The sequence below is a fragment of the Haliotis rubra genome, unplaced genomic scaffold (genome assembly GCF_003918875.1).
Source record: "Haliotis rubra isolate DU_JTF1 unplaced genomic scaffold, ASM391887v1 Scf198, whole genome shotgun sequence".
Classification (NCBI taxonomy): domain Eukaryota; kingdom Metazoa; phylum Mollusca; class Gastropoda; order Lepetellida; family Haliotidae; genus Haliotis; species Haliotis rubra.
The window spans coordinates 483,213-499,708 of NW_025765980.1; the positions used below are offsets into that span (position 1 = coordinate 483,213).

The window sequence follows — 16,496 nt, forward strand, 5'->3', positions numbered from 1 at the left end:
CTCGTATACACTTCATAAATTGCCAAAAGAAAGATGCTTTTAGTATTTAAAAGGAATATCACTTTGACTGATGATTTTTTATTTTTTTATTTTTTCCCTCCTGCCTTTAGGTTTTCTGAGTACAAAAATCTGTAAAACAAGAAATAAAATTGGTCTGGCCTAAGTACAAATTGAACATCTGTTTACAATATGGACAAAATATTTGAGTGCCCATGTTGAAAGAAATATGGCCACAAACCAAATTCTCAGCTCACCTCCTGAAAATAAAATGCTTGCTCCCTTAGTCAAATTGATAGCGTCCTTGATTGTTCAATGCATTAAATATCTCCATACTATTTAGATAAATTCACTTGGCTCACTTGTCATATTCATAATAAGTAACTTTCCTCAGAGTTTGTCTTTCGCTGGATTCTAGGTGACTCCACTGCCATTTTTGGAAAACTTGCATCACTTAGAATCAAGACTCAAACTAATGGAATGATAGTGAATTGGTTCTATTTATCTTTACAAAACAGATATCTGTACTGGATGATCAAGGATGCATTGATAACATCATATTGCCTGGAGTGAGTGAGACAGACATCTTTTTGCCATCTGCAGTGTTTCAGTAGTGTTAGTAGAGTAGAGTGTTGGATTTTGGGTTAGTGAGTGAGGCAGTTTTTTGCTGTCTGCAGTATTTCAGTAATTTTAAGAAAGAGTTATGAATGTTGGGTGTGTGCGATATTTTCCCAGCATTCTGCAGTGTTTCAGTAGCTTTAGGGAGTGATGGATTTTAGGGAGTGAGTGAGTGAGTGAGTGAGACAGACATTTTTTGCCATCTGCAGTGTTTCAGTAGTGTTAGTAGAGTAGAGTGTTGGATTTTGGGTTAGTGAGTGAGGCAGTTTTTTGCTGTCTGCAGTATGTCAGTAATTTTAAGAAAGAGTTATGGATGTTGGGTAAGTGCGATATTTTCCCGGCATTCTGCAGTGTTTCAGTAGCTTTAAGGAGTGATGGATTTTAGGGAGTGAGTGAGTGAGACAGACAGTTTCCTTCTATCTGCAGTATTAGAGTAGTTTTGATAGAGTACTGTGATGGAGTTTTGATAGAGTACTGTGATGGAGTTTTGATAGAGTACTGTGATGGAGTTTTGATAGAGTACTGTGATGGAGTTTTGATAGAGTACTGTGATGGAGTTTTGATAGAGTACTGTGATGGAGTTTTGGTTAGTGAATGTGACAGTTTTCTGTCTTCTGCATTATTTCAGTCGTTTTAAGAAAGAGTGGTGGGTTTTAGGGAGTGAGTGAGTGAATGAATGAGACAGTTTTCTGCCTTCTGCAGTATTTCAGCATTTGTAAGGAGTGATGGATTTTGGGGTCAGGGTGAGTGAGTATAGTCTCATGACGCAGTATTCCAGCAATATCACGCCTGGGGACACCAGAAATTGGATAAGGTGAAATGAGGGTAAAGTTGCATTCCGAGATTATTGAACATAAGGGATAGTTCATAATTTATGGCTGGGGGGTGATGATGATTTTTATGGAGAAGCATGTACAATGTGAATGACCCCCCTAAAGTTTATGTACAAAGTAAGTGACACCCCCCACACACACACACACACATGTCATGTACAAAGTCAATGACACCCTCCTCCTCCTTTCCATATTTTTAAAGCATAATTTAAAAATATTTTTATGTACAAAATTGCTGAACCCCCCAAAAAACAACATGTGTACGAAAATTGCTGATCCCCTACCTCCCCAGAACAAAATGGGTGACCCCTTAAAATCACACGCACGACGCTATGCGACGCGCGACGCACGCGACGCGACGCCTTGACACACACACACACACATGCACGCACCATCGCATCAATTAACCATAAATTATTAACGGTCCCTAAGTAAGTATATACTATATAGGAACATATGTGTGTGCTTGCATGGTTGCATGGTTGCATGTACTCAGGGCTGTAATAACAGCATCATAGTCCCTCAGGGCAAAGCAGTGCAATAAAGTATCTACTTACTTGTTGACAGCAAGTCCCAACATACATTAGCATGGGGCCTGTATGTTCATGGGTCCCCTGGGTAACTGCCCAGTATGTGCATATGTTCAGATGGCCATGCACGTACTATTAGAAACTAATGGCGGTTTCATTGTGTGAGTTCACTGAGAAACCATTATACAGCGCAACACAAATATACTACTGACACAACCAATGCTGGATATATTCCACAGTACCCAGCACCTGATTGGTCAACATCAAGTGCCACAGCCATGCATTAAACAACTAACCTTCCTGTCTTTCTACTAGACCACGGCAGTCTGTTGCATGATACACCATGAGAAGATTGAATCACTGTCAAAATTAACTTCTATGCAGTAAATAAGCACCAAGTCTTATCTATCCTGTAAGTTATAAAGTGTAATGGAAAAAAAGAAGAAGGGTTTCGATTTGAAAAGTAAAAGCAAAAGGTGAACATTATAATAATTCAATCTGATATCCAAAACATGAAACTTATTTCTTTACACATGTAACTTGCAAGGTTGGTGAGGGATATGGATGGCACCTTCTTCCAGTGATAGTTTGGATTTGAAAATTGTCCTTTTGTAACTAAGCTGGACATGAAATAACCAGTGTGCATGTTGTATATAATTTGGTTAATACCATAGTATAATACTAGTTTAAAGTCTACTGGGTGTGATGGTGGTACAAGTGGTAAAAGCAATAGTCATCATGCTTAATTTCTGGGTCTGTTTCCTGACTGAGTATAAGATGTGATACCAATTTCTGGTGACCTGGATTATTGATTGTGTAAACCAAACTGAGTGGGTATTAATAGGTAAGGCAGTGAGTCTGCAGCTTTATTAAACCAGCATGCAAGCGAGACTGGCCATTCACGCTGTAGATGATTGTGTGGTTTGAAGTTTTCATGCATAATTAATTTCATTACCATTTGTTGTATAATATGCATAATTATGTATTTTTTCTCATTCTGTTAATGCTTTAAACATTTAAAATATGTTGATATTTTTCTTTTAATGTTTAATGTAAATGATGAATTCTATGATCTGTTGAGGACACATGAACGGAATTTCATTCAAATCGCTGTGGAAGGAAAGAGTTTTCAGATTCAGCTGGCATCAGAATCTGGAGGATGATTTCTTCACCTGCTGGGAAATATGGCAAAGTACCACATTCCAACCAGCCACTGTGTTAGATAGCAGAAAATACTTTTGTTCAGAATGTTGTAGAGTGCCATCTTCTTGCCCTCTATAGCATTCAATAATTGGTAGAGGGATTGCTTGTTGCTTAACACTGCACTCAGCAATATTCCAGCTATATGGCAACAGTGGTCTGCAAATAATCGAGTCTGGACCAGACAATTACAGCATGAGCATCATTCTAGGTAACTCGGATATGACGACATGTCAACTAAGTCAGCGAGTCTGACCACCAGATATTGTTAGTCGCCTCTTAAGAAAAGCATGGGTTGCCGAAAACCAATTCTAACCCGGATCTTCACGGGTTATTAGGGAGGGAACTAAGTGAGAACGATGAAATTATAGTGAAGGTGTAATGACAATTAATGTCTGTACAATTGACCTGGGGCATGTTGATCAGTATCTGGAGTGTCCACCATATTGGAACCCGTGAAGGTCTGGGTTAGAATATTGATCTTCAGTAACCCGTAAGAGGCGACTATCGGGACCGGGTGGTCAGGCTCGCTAACTTGGTTGACACATGTCATCGGTTTCCCATTGCACAAATCAATGCCCATAGTGTTGATCACTGGATTGTCTGGTCCAGACTCGATTATTACAGACTGCCGCCATATAGCGGAATATTGCCGAGTTCGGCATAAAACTAAACTCACTTCACCACATTATAGTGAAGGTGTAATGACAATAAATGTCTGTACAAATGATCTGGGGCATGTTGATCAGTATCTTGTGTGTCCACCATGTTGGATGATGCATGCAAGACTCCATGACGACATACTGTTGATTAACTTCGGTCACACTTGTCCGGTCTAGACTCGATTATTAAACAGACCATCGCCATATAGCTGGAATACAGCTGAGCTCTGCATTATACAACAAACAATACTAAAAATAATACCAGTAAATTGATCACATTGCTGTCCAGTCCATTAAAAATAAGAAATCAGTTTGCATGTAATATGTGGTAGTGACCAATACCATGATACTACTGTCCCCAGTTTGGTTTGTGATGGCCATGCTGCACAAAGCAGGCGTGTAATGGTAGATTTTAAATACTAGTAGTACCAAATGCTTGTTTGATGACAGGAGCAGATTTGGATTAGCCAATATTAAAGTAATGAGACGGTCTTGTCTTGATCTTGGTGATTTTAGGTGAGGTGGGGTGAAATTGGGTTTAATGTCGTGCTTGAGAATATTTCGCTCATATGACGACCTGCATGCGTGTGTATGTGTATGTGTGGCTGCTTGTACTAGCCCAGACTTAAGCTGCTTTTATAGTGCTAGCCCACTAAGATACCATGCCGCAGTGAAGCATGAATACCCCACTCAGACACATTATACTGACTCCGAGCCGACCAGTCCTTGTTGTACCCATTAATGCCGAGCGCCAGGCAGGGACCAACAAGTACCATATTTTAATGTGTTTTGGTATTTAGGGTTGCCATGCTGCGGTCATTGCAACAATTTGACAGTAGGTACTTGTACCATAGTTGAGAAATTGTCCCTATCTATTGTACCCACAATTCGCCATTTTGTATGTGCACCGAGATTTTGGCTTCAAGGCAATTGTTTTGTGTATGCTTGCAGTAATGTTGTATTATCATAATACAGTATGTATGTTCCCTTTAATTAATAAGTTTTCAGAGAGTCACATACTGACCAAGTGTACAATTCTGCTGTAGATAATATTCTCCAGAAGAATGCAATGAAGTGCCATGTTCTGGCACTGAGATGTTGTACATAACCATGTTCTGGCACTGAGATGTTGTACATCACCATGTTGTGGAATATTGTACATGTTCTGGCACTGAGAATATTGTACATAACCATGTTCTGGCACTGAGATGTTGTACATTTTCGCCATGAGATGTTGTGGAGCGCCATGTTCTGGCTCTGAGAATATTGTACATAACCATGTTCTGGCACTGAGATGTTGTACATCGCCATGTTGTGGAGCGCCATGTTCTGGCTCTGAGAATATTGTACATAACCATGTTCTGGCACTGAGATGTTGTACATCGCCATGTTGTGGAGCGCCATGTTCTGGCTCTGAGAATATTGTACATAACCATGTTCTGGCACTGAGATGTTGTACATCGCCATGTTGTGGAGCGCCATGTTCTGGCTCTGAGAAAATTGTACATAACCATGTTCTGGCACTGAGATGTTGTACATCGCCATGTTCTGGCTCTGAGAATATTGTACATCACCATTTTCTGGCACCGAGGTGTTGTACATCGCCATGTTGTGGAGCGCCATGTTCTGGCTCTGAGAATATTGTACATAACCATGTTCTGGCACTGAGATGTTGTACATCGCCCTGTTGTGGAGCGCCATGTTCTGGCTCTGAGATGTTGTGGAGAACCATGTTCTGGCACCGAGATGTTGAGTGCCATGTTCTGGCACAGCAAATATTGTACATAACCATTTTCTGGCACCGAGATGTTGAGTGCCATGTTCTGGCACAGCAAATATTGTACATAACCATGTTCTGGCACTGAGATGTTGTGGAGCACCATGTTCTGGCACCGAGATGTTGAGTGCCATGTTCTGGCACAGCAAATATTGTACATCACCATGTTCTGGCACTGAGATGTTGAGTGCCATGTTCTGGCACAGCAAATATTGTACATAACCATGTTCTGGCACTGAGATGTTGTGGAGCACCATGTTCTGGCACTGAGATGTTGAGTGCCATGTTCTGGCACAGCAAATATTGTACATAACCATGTTCTGGCACTGAGATGTTGTGGAGCACCATGTTCTGGCACCGAGATGTTGAGTGCCATGTTCTGGCACAGCAAATATTGTACATCACCATGTTCTGGCACTGAGATGTTGAGTGCCATGTTCTGGCACAGCAAATATTGTACATAACCATGTTCTGGCAGCGAGATGTTGAGTGCCATGTTCTGGCACAGCAAATATTGTACATCACCATCTTCTGGCACTGAGATGTTGAGTGCCATGTTCTGGCACAGCAAATATTGTACATCACCATGTTCTGGCACTGAGATGTTGAATGCCATGTTCTGGCACAGCAAATATTGTACATAACCATGTTCTGGCACTGAGATGTTGTGGAGCACCATGTTCTGGCACCGAGATGTTGAGTGCCATGTTGTGGCGCACCATGTTTTGGCACTGAGAATGTTGGATAGCACCAGCCTTTGGTGTAGACGATAGTCTCTTGTTGTTCAGACAAACTATATTTTCCATGTAGTTCCAGGAGAAACACAAGACTCACAAAGTATTTGGGATTTCTTTATTATAGCTGTTAAGTACAGCTAGACTCGCAATAACATGATACACATGTTGACAAGAGTAGCAACACTCGCAGACAACCATCGACAATCACACCGCCTGGCACTCACATTCTTTCCCTCATAACAACTGTCTGCAGAGCAGGAAGGCTGTTTCAGCAACATGACAACCAGACTAGTCACTAGTTGGATAGATCCTAGCTGAGACTATCAGCAAGCCAATAGAAATATACTACTAACAATGTTGCAGTATATACTACTCAAAAGAACACCTGATTCCTTCACATTATTGTAATTTTACCCTAAGTTAAAGAAAAAACCCTGATTCTTTCATACAATTGTAGTTATACAGTCACAGCTGATGGGTATTGCAATACAAACCCTTTCAATTGTTATGATGTTTAAGTAGTATATATTGAAACTGTGAAAAGGAATGATGTTGATTTATTTTTTATTAAGTCAAATATTTCATTCACTGGGAGTAGTCTGCTAGAGGATTTATAATTTTCTAAGGTATTTGAATTTAGGGACCTCTAAACCTTTCAACATTGGTTTAATGTCAAGGACACCATGATGTTTATGTATAAATTAACACTGCAAAATGAAGTTGAAAATAATTCCATCTTCTGTGTTCCTGAACTCCCAGTGGGACTCAACTTGTAAATCTTAGCTCTTAGCTTAACTTAAAGCTTACACAGAAAATTGTATTGTTTTATGAATTCAAACCGCATCAAATTTTGTCAGATGTGGAGTGAAGAAAGGAAGAATATAGAAAGGAGGAAAGAGATAGAAAACACTGAAATCACAGCATAGGCATGACAAGACAGAAACTTTAAATCAACGCGGGATATACTTGATTCTGATTAGTCAATCACATATAATATACAATAATCACCTTTGATGTAAACAACAGATCTGATGACATAATCCACTGCAGAAGATAACACCAAAAGAACAGTGCTCCTTTCTCAGTCATTGATCTAGGAGCTGAGAAGCGTATCACTGATTGCTCTAATCTCGAGGCAAATATACACCACTGAAGTTTCCTGATCAGGGTGCAGGAGATGCCGGACAGGCTTGTAACAGAATTAGTTGGTCTGGGCCCACTTGCACAAAGGGATCATCATGTTACAACTCACTTCATTTAACATAGATTTACGAGTCATAGTCCTAAGGGAACTTTGTGCAAATGGCCCCCATCCTGATAAACAGGAGATCCCCTATTCATACCGATAACTTTAGCTCATCATTGTGTTTGGTTGGTCGTGTGTATCAAAAAAAAAGAAGCAAAAGAAAGACAGAGTAACTGGTTTTGCCTGGAAACCCTGGCGCATCTCTGTCAAATCAGATCTCTGTGCTCGCTACAGCTAAACAAATACCACACATAAAATCAGAATGCTGTGTGTTAACCTTCTCTGTGACAAAGATTACAAAACACAGTCTGAATTATATTTGTGCCATGTTGATAGTGACCCTCTGGTTGGTTGGATGCAAGGCTGTTCTGGCCTGATATGTGATGCTGATCTCACATCTAAGTGCAGCAACAATAAGCACTAAGATCTGATTTTATCGAGACTCTGTGTTCCCATGGCAACAGTCACATTCCACATGTCTAGAAAACATGATCAGTATAAGAAGCTAGACAGCTTGTGTGAAGACCGCATCACTGCAGCGAGCAAGTCGTGTTAAACGGAACACAACCACTGTCACCGTTACTTCAGCCCCATCTCACCACAGCCTCAATCCAAGAACAGTCCTAGGAAACTGCAGCTGTACATAATCCACACAACAGTCTCAGTAGACTGTAGATAATCATTGCGGCTCATTGCTATATAACAACAGTCGAACAAGAAGTATAAACATTAATCCCATTCACCATGGCCGATTCATTTGTAAATGCATCTGGATATATACTCTCCGTGTTAGCAATCACGGGGAAAACAAGCATGATCAGATCAACAACTCAACATTCTAGGCTTCACCAGTGTACACTATGTTGGCATTCCTTTCAACCTTAGGGTCAGTTCAACTATTTTAGAGTGTATGTGTGTTTGCAGAGAGTTATGAAAATAATAAAAAAAAGCACTGAAAATAAAGAAAGAAATGAAAATAAACCCCCCAAAACCATCCCTTTCTTATGCATGGCATACCTTTGAAGGACCCATGTACATTTATTTAAAGACCATCCCAGAAAAGACAAATGAACATGGAATTTATCTTTTTGGTATAAAATGCCCATCTTTTTAATGACCCTCCTAAAATATGTTTATTATCATTCATGACCCTCCCCTAGAAACATATATCTGGTGACCATTCATACTTTCTCTGTGGAACAACCCTAAAACCCAACCCCAAATCCCGCTCCCTTTTGAAGCCATGACATCAGAATTAGGCTTAAATATGCAGTACATTTCCTACATCAGTCTTATGCAGTCAGTAGTGCCACTTCCAAACAGCACAACTACAGAATCATGTACCGGGTATGTTACAGTATAATGTACCGGGTATGTTACAGTATAATGTACCGGGTATGTTACAGTATAATGTACCGGGTATGTTACAGTATAATGTACCGGGTATGTTACAGTATAATGTACCGGGTATGTTACAGTATAATGTACCGGGTATGTTACAGTATAATGTACCGGGTATATTACAGTATAATGTATGCTACTCAAGAGAAGTTAAAGAATGCTGAACTTCTTCATATGGCCACAGTGAATCATGACCTTGACAGAGTAACTGTATTTAGGCCAGACCAATTTTACTTCTTGTTTTACGGATTTTTGTCCTCAGAAAACCTAAGGGCAGGAGGGAAAATAAAAGTAAAAATAAAATGATCAGTCAAAGTAATATTCCTTCTAAATACTAAAAGTATTTTACTTTTGGCAATTTATGACTGTCTGACTCATATTTTGGTTTTACGCTTTTAGCAAAATTCCAGCAACATCATGGCAAGGGACACCAGAAATGGGCTTCACACATTGTACCCATGTTTATTCAACCCGGTCTTCAATGAAAGCTAACGCTTTAACCACTAGGCTACCCCACATTCGCAATTTATGAAGTGTATATGGGGCCAAAACAATCTAAAAGAAGTTTTCTTGTAAGTTTACATTTTTGCCAATAAAAATATAAGGATTTTATTTTTGAGCGGGAAAATGAATTTTTATTTTTTTTCTTATTCTTGAAAAAATATGACCAGTGGATCCGTACAACAAGAAATAAAATTGGTCTGGCCTTATGTATATTTAAAAAATGAAAACAAACCCTCGTATACTTTAAGTTCTCTTGAGTAGCGCATGAAGACATCTGGTACATACATACCATAGATCATACCCACAGCTTCTGCAGGTCAGAAGCACATGGTAAACAATGGCACATGTATTTATTATGTTTGCATATAGTGAAACAAACCTCATCTGCTTTGAACAAAATACTGCTTGACACCAACGCTAGATAATTAAATTCCATTCACAGAAAATATCTTCAAAACAACGAAAGGAGTTGGAAGAAACAACCAAAGATAACACTGTGCCTGCACAAGGTCAGGGATTCTTGCTGAACTTTCTCTTTGTACTTCTTGTCATGAGTTCAAGTTCTTTTCTTTTTGCTACAGTAGACATATGAGTGAGTGAGTTGAGTTTTATGCCGCACTCAGCAATATTCCAGCTATATGGCGGCGGTCTGTAAATAATCGAGTCTGGACCAGACAATCCAGTGATCAACATCATGAGCATAGATTTGCTCAATTGGGAACAGATGACATGTGTCAACGAAGCCAGAGAGCCTGACCACCCGATCCCGTTAGTCGCCTCTTACAAAGCAGATATGTGAAGGAAGTATATTCCTGATTAATTATATAAACTGGCTAATTATATTTTGGACATCAATGCAGCATTTTAAAGAAATGACAATTAAACATCCATCACTTTTGGTTAAGACTAAAATAGCCATCTTCAGTTAAAGGTGTGATCCTTACAAAATGTTGAATATATAGAAAATGCTGAAAATTTAACAAACACTCATCTTATTTTCACATTTCTGTAGTTACTGTCATGTCATGATCATGCCACTAATTCTGAGTAGTATATTTGAGACAAGAGACAGGTCAATGGTTGAACAAAACAAGAAAAATGTCTGAAAGGTGAGCTGGACAAAATGCAAGTAATGTTGGGGTTTTTTTTCACAGTATTTCTGGAAAAAGATCAAGAAGAGAAAACAGCCCCCTAACCCTACCCCAGGACCCATCACAAAGCCAGTCTTAAGATGACTGATAAATGTCTATGTCCAGTTTTCTACGAGTCACAAACTATCAAGTGCAAGTCAAAAGACAAGTCAATGAATTGTGAAATCACAGACCACACCATACCTTTATATAGTTTGTCTTTACTAGCTGTATGAGGACCATGCTTATGCTAACATATGTTCCGAGTGATAGCTACAGCAAATTAACCGTGCAGTGCGCAGATAAAACAGGTGAATAAATTATACATTACACAGGTTAAAAACAATGCAAGAAAAACCATGACAACCAGATTCACATCATTCATCCAACAGCAACCATTCTGGCAAATAAATATTACAACCATGTTTTAGACATGCTAGGAACGGTCCTGAGATGGTGGAGGAATACAACCTGGAATGATCCGTTACAGCTACTGTTGTCACTCTACGTTGCCCCAAACAGCTATGGTTGATGCACTGGTGGCACACTACGTTGCCCATCTACTGTGTTACTGTGACTTAACTCAGGGTCGTCATATGAGCGAAATATTCTCAAGCACGACGTTAAACCCAATTTCACCTTAACTCAGGATGGTATAAGCTGGAGTTCTGGACCTAGTGTATCTTGCTCACCTCTAAAATCATCACGTGTATCTACAGCCAACACTGTCAGAAGTAGTACAGACAGAAGAGAATGGGACCACCCCCCATTATTAAGCGTTTTCACCTCACGTCTGCTCCAACAGCCCCCACAAACACAGGACAAATTTAGCAGAACACCAAATGATGTCCCACTGATGTTCTCATTGTCTATACTACTGTCAGACCTCAACCTTACACTTAATGTCACAGAAACAAGTGTCCCAAGCTTATCATTATCTAGGTCCGAGCAGGGCGTGGGACAGAGTCCTTCGCCTTCACTACCTGACTTTGGGTAAATGTTTACTGTGGCAGTTTCTCACAATGACCTTTTGTCCCCTGAACACGACCTTGACAAACTTTCCTATCCTCACTAAAAGACACAGACTGTGGGTGTATGATACAGGGGATGACAGGATGGTTACACTATGCATTCTGTATGCTACATGGTGTGAGAAGTTCACTCAACACCCCAAAGTTTAAGATGACATTTTACACAGTCAGGGAGCTAATATTCTGCTACAGTGGTCACACTCACACCAGCATAGCTCAAACATCTACAAGTAGCCATTCACACCCCCACACCAATTCTCTTCTGACAGCAATTTCTAATCTAGCCATTACTTCACACTTTTACAAATGTTATGTCATACTATGAGCATGGCTACAACCTGTGGATGACTCTATAATTCCCTATGGTGGCATTTTGAATTTTGAATAGAGAAAAATAATATTGTAAAAATTGAATTTAGGATAGTAACTGGAAATGCCCTTAAGGCAACTTTTCTCAGAGGTACGAAACATAATTATGATCATGGATGTCTACATTTCCTTTTAACTTGGGAACATCTACAAGACAATAACAAATGGCCAGAACATAAAGCTGATCCCTAAGTGAGTGAGTGAGTGAGTGAGTGTGTGTGTGTGTGTGTGTGTGTGTGTGTGTGAGTGAGAGAGAGTGAGTGAGAGTGAGAGTGAGAGCCACAGTCAGCATTACTCCATCTATACTACTCAACCAAAGTTAAGGCAAACTGATTCTTAATATTGTTCATCTCTGTCGTGGCATGACAGATTCACATATGGTGATCCTTCACTCCTTTTGAGTTTTATAATCAAGTCTACCTGGAAGTATACAAATCTGGGCCAGACAAACCAGTGGTTGATACAATGAGCATGCCACAATGCAACAACATGCAATCAACCACATCACCAAACCTGACACCCTAATTCATTTTAATCACCTCTTACAAGCATAGATTGACACGGACCAGTTTTAATCCAGGATAAAATCACATAAAAAATGTCCAGCTATTTCAATTCCTGCCTCTAGCCAGATGGGGATGATTTGATATCATCATTATCAGTTTGATTGTGTGATAAAATAAAGTCTTACTAAAGACAGCCACATGAAAATCAGGAAGAACAAATGCCATGGATGAATGTAAACATGAACATATTTGGTTTAAAATCCCATCAGTCATCATTGGAGAAACTGCAGAACATTATAATGAAACACATAGGAATGGCTCCAGGCATTGTCAAGGGAAGCAACTCCGCAATATTGAGTTTCAGCACTACAGACCTTCAGCTCAGCTCAATGATGATTATATAGCATCATGTCTGCATTATCAAATTGTTACAAGGGAACAGCTCCATATTCCATTGACACTTCTCAAGTTGATGATTCCTACTAAAAATATGCTTAAAAACCAAGTTAAAACATAATGGAGGCTCATGTTAAAATAGTGCCCATAGGTGCGAACCGAAATGAGAAGAAGATCAATGCCCAGTTCCACCAAGCCATCACAAAGATAAGATGATCACATACTTCAACACTGACTTCTGCTCCCTTCCCTTCCAGGAATGGGCCCAGTGTTGGACATTGATCAGGGTGATTTGCAGATTATATTTTGATGAATATTGTGGGCCAACATTACAAATAGCAAGATACACACACACAGCATACTTCCTCAAAACATAAACTTAAAATGCATGTTCCACAAACCAGATCAGCCGTGTTGCCATTATCAGGGAAGACATGATAGCAATCCAAGACATGTCAACAATACAATTTATTATCATAATAAACTGTTCAGTTATTCTAAATACCACAAAGTTGATAAATCTGAACAAACATAGCGACAGGCAGATGAGGCAGGCAAGCTATTACCTCCCTCAAAGAACATTCTGACAACTCCATCACTATCTGACCTCAATGACCTTCAGACACAAGGTCAAGTACAATCACTGTTTCAAAGGCAGCATCAAGAAGCACCTAGGAAAATACTACATGATCTTCAATCACAAGCTCTGTTAGTGAGTGTGGGATCAACCAGTAAATGTTCAGGGTAAGTTTTCTTATACTGAGCAAAGATCCAAAGAGAAAAAGAACACCTGATTCCATCCGTTCACTATAGCTAATCTGTCTGACACATTACTATTGTAATAAACAAGAATCAAATGGTCTTAAACTCCTTTGTGTAGTACATTTATATTACAGAGTGCATCAAGACATATTTTTTTTTTAGTAAAAGAAAATCTGACCTATTTGTTTGTACCCTCAACATGATATTTTTCAGAACATTTTGTATCCTAAGCGAACAATATATTTTAATGACCTGAGGAGAAATGATTTTTTCAAGCATTTTGGATACTGCTTTTGTTTTATTTTTTAAAATTCCCCACAATAAACTGGATGGCCCGACACAAATTACTCCTGCCGCTGGTAAAGAGCAAACGTTTGAAGGTCTCACTATGTACCTAGATATCACTATGCGGTCAGCAAAGACAAGAGCTTATAAACTCGTCAAGCCAACAGTGTCCTGTCACATATGGACTCCAACCCACAGTGTCCTAGCACACACAGTCTGGTTAAACACCTGTTAAAACAGTGACGTCACAGGAAGATGTCTGAAGATGCACTGGAAAAGTGAGCTACTTGTTCATTACATGTAGTGGAGAATGCAGTTCTGATCTGTGGCAATACAGGGTCTTGTAACAAACAATACTGAAAATAATAAAGCATTTTCTAATGCCATTCTATGCAACTTGCCAAAGAGTATTGTAAGTATTTACATGCAGTGTTGTCTTGTGCAGTTCTGTCAAACTAACAAAGGAAAATATAATCAAACATTGTCTTTCTGCTCAAAAACATGAAAGTAGTCTATATTTTACCCCTCGATCTGGAACAGGATTGCCCCAGAATGAATTTCTTGCAATAAATCATCCAGACAATGTATCGCTTGAGGAAAACATGAGCATTGGCCATTTTCTTGCACTAATTTCTTTTTGTCTTATGGAAAGTTTCACAAAAAGTTATTGTTCTGAGTTCTAAAGATTCAATGAAATTTGATTATCAGGCAGTTTAAGCCTGAGACTGACCTTGAGGATGGTACTAAGGTCAAGAGGTGTTGGAAGATTTAGCACTTCTGTTTGATACCTGCTCACAGGAAGTTTAGTCATTATCACACTTGATTTGTTGATTGTACATTTGTTATGTTGTCAAGGTAACTATGTTGTCTAGGTAACTATGGACAACATGGTAACACATGCTGTGTTGAGGACAAGATATCAAAGCCATCCCTATTCAGATCATGAACAAGTCAGGAACTGTCAAACGGGAGCAGACATATTTATGGTTCCTCTTTGTTTATTCACTACTTTCCTTCCATAACAATTAGTATGTATCACAACTGTCAACACCAGACAAGGAAGTCGTTAGTGAGGTTTATGCAGATCATGTCAACACCAAGCAGTAGTCAGGCCATCACCTGATTCTGCTGGAAGCAACAAAACTTTACCACTTGTTCACAAACTCAACAACGCTGGCCTCCGGAGCAGCAGATGTAGTACGGGATTTCTACAGCCAAACACAACAAACTACCCTAAAACAGATCATCCTTCATCTAGGCAGAGGTGCATAACAGTCATATCAGCACACAGCAAGACCCCTTGGCTTCCAGATCCACACTTCACCCACACTTGGTGCAACCATGGTAACACATGGTGCAACCATGCCATGGCAACTAGTCCCTGGTTACTAAACAGTGTAATGTAAAGGACTAGAACCTTTCTTCCAAATGTAGTAACTTTACATATCACACTAGTCTAGCTTACAAGACCACTTGATTCGAGATTTGAGAATATAGCTGAAGCTCATTGCCCAAAGGTTGATTAAGCAAACTGACTCCTGGTACACACAATATGGGTGCGGTCATATTGTGAAGATCAAGCGAATTGAGTCCTTTCAGAAAACACTATACATGGAACACACCATATTTCCTCTAATAAGCACCAGGCCTCTAAAAGTGCTGGGGGTAAATCAGCAGTTTAAGAAATAAGCGTCAGACCTCTAATAAGCGCAGTGTCTCTAAAAAACGCCAGGTACGTTTTTTATGAATGTATTCTCCCTGGATACAAAAACTGATTTGACATAATGCTCACTAACAATTAATTACGGTACAACCAGTAAGTGCAATAAGTGCCGGGTCTCCAATAGCGCCAGGACTCTAATAAGCACTGGGTCGGGAAGTCTGTTGAAAAAATAAGCGCCTTATTAGAGGAAATATGGTTTTCTCCATTCCTTAGTAGTGTGTAGCCTTTATGAGCTCATACCAAGATAACAAAAGTTTTGAAGATGAGACAATGGAATAGATGAAGCCATCAACATGTCTCAATTACACACAGGATGAAGTCTTAACATTCTTCCACAATCCTGTTCACATATAATCAGGTACAGGTTCAGAATCGTTATGCGTACTGCCAATCTGGGCCTGTTCCACAAAGCAATCCAAGCACAAAGGTGACTCTTACCCTCATACTGTAACATAGGCTTATGGTAGTTGTTGCGCAAAGTTTGCTTTGTGGAAAGGGGCACTGATTATCAAACCTTAGGAATGGTCTAACTATCTAAACAAGATTTGCTGTTTCAGAAATGTTTGAGTGAGTCAAGACCACACAATCACATACAGGTGAGGTCTAATGTGAAAGTTCTTAATTGTGATAACCTGTTTGTGCAGATGTCTCGAAAAGAAGTCAGGATTTTGATAAGTTTGTGAAGGACAACTGAGTAACGACCTTGACATTGGTGGATGCTAGAACAACTCAGACAACTAAGACAAATATTTGTAACACAATCCACACGAATTGCTCAGTTTGATGGTA

At 39.5% G+C, this 16,496-nt stretch overlaps 1 long non-coding RNA gene across 1 annotated transcript; it reads right to left on the reverse strand.

Moving 5' to 3' along the window:
- Positions 1 to 9,742: 9,742 nt before the first annotated feature.
- Positions 9,743 to 13,711, reverse strand: LOC124275075. Its single transcript, XR_006898198.1, has 2 exons — positions 11,275 to 13,711; positions 9,743 to 11,212 (listed from the first exon to the last, which is right to left on the reverse strand). It is a non-coding gene; the product is annotated as an uncharacterized LOC124275075 (long non-coding RNA).
- Between the last annotated feature and the right edge of the window lie 2,785 nt (positions 13,712 to 16,496).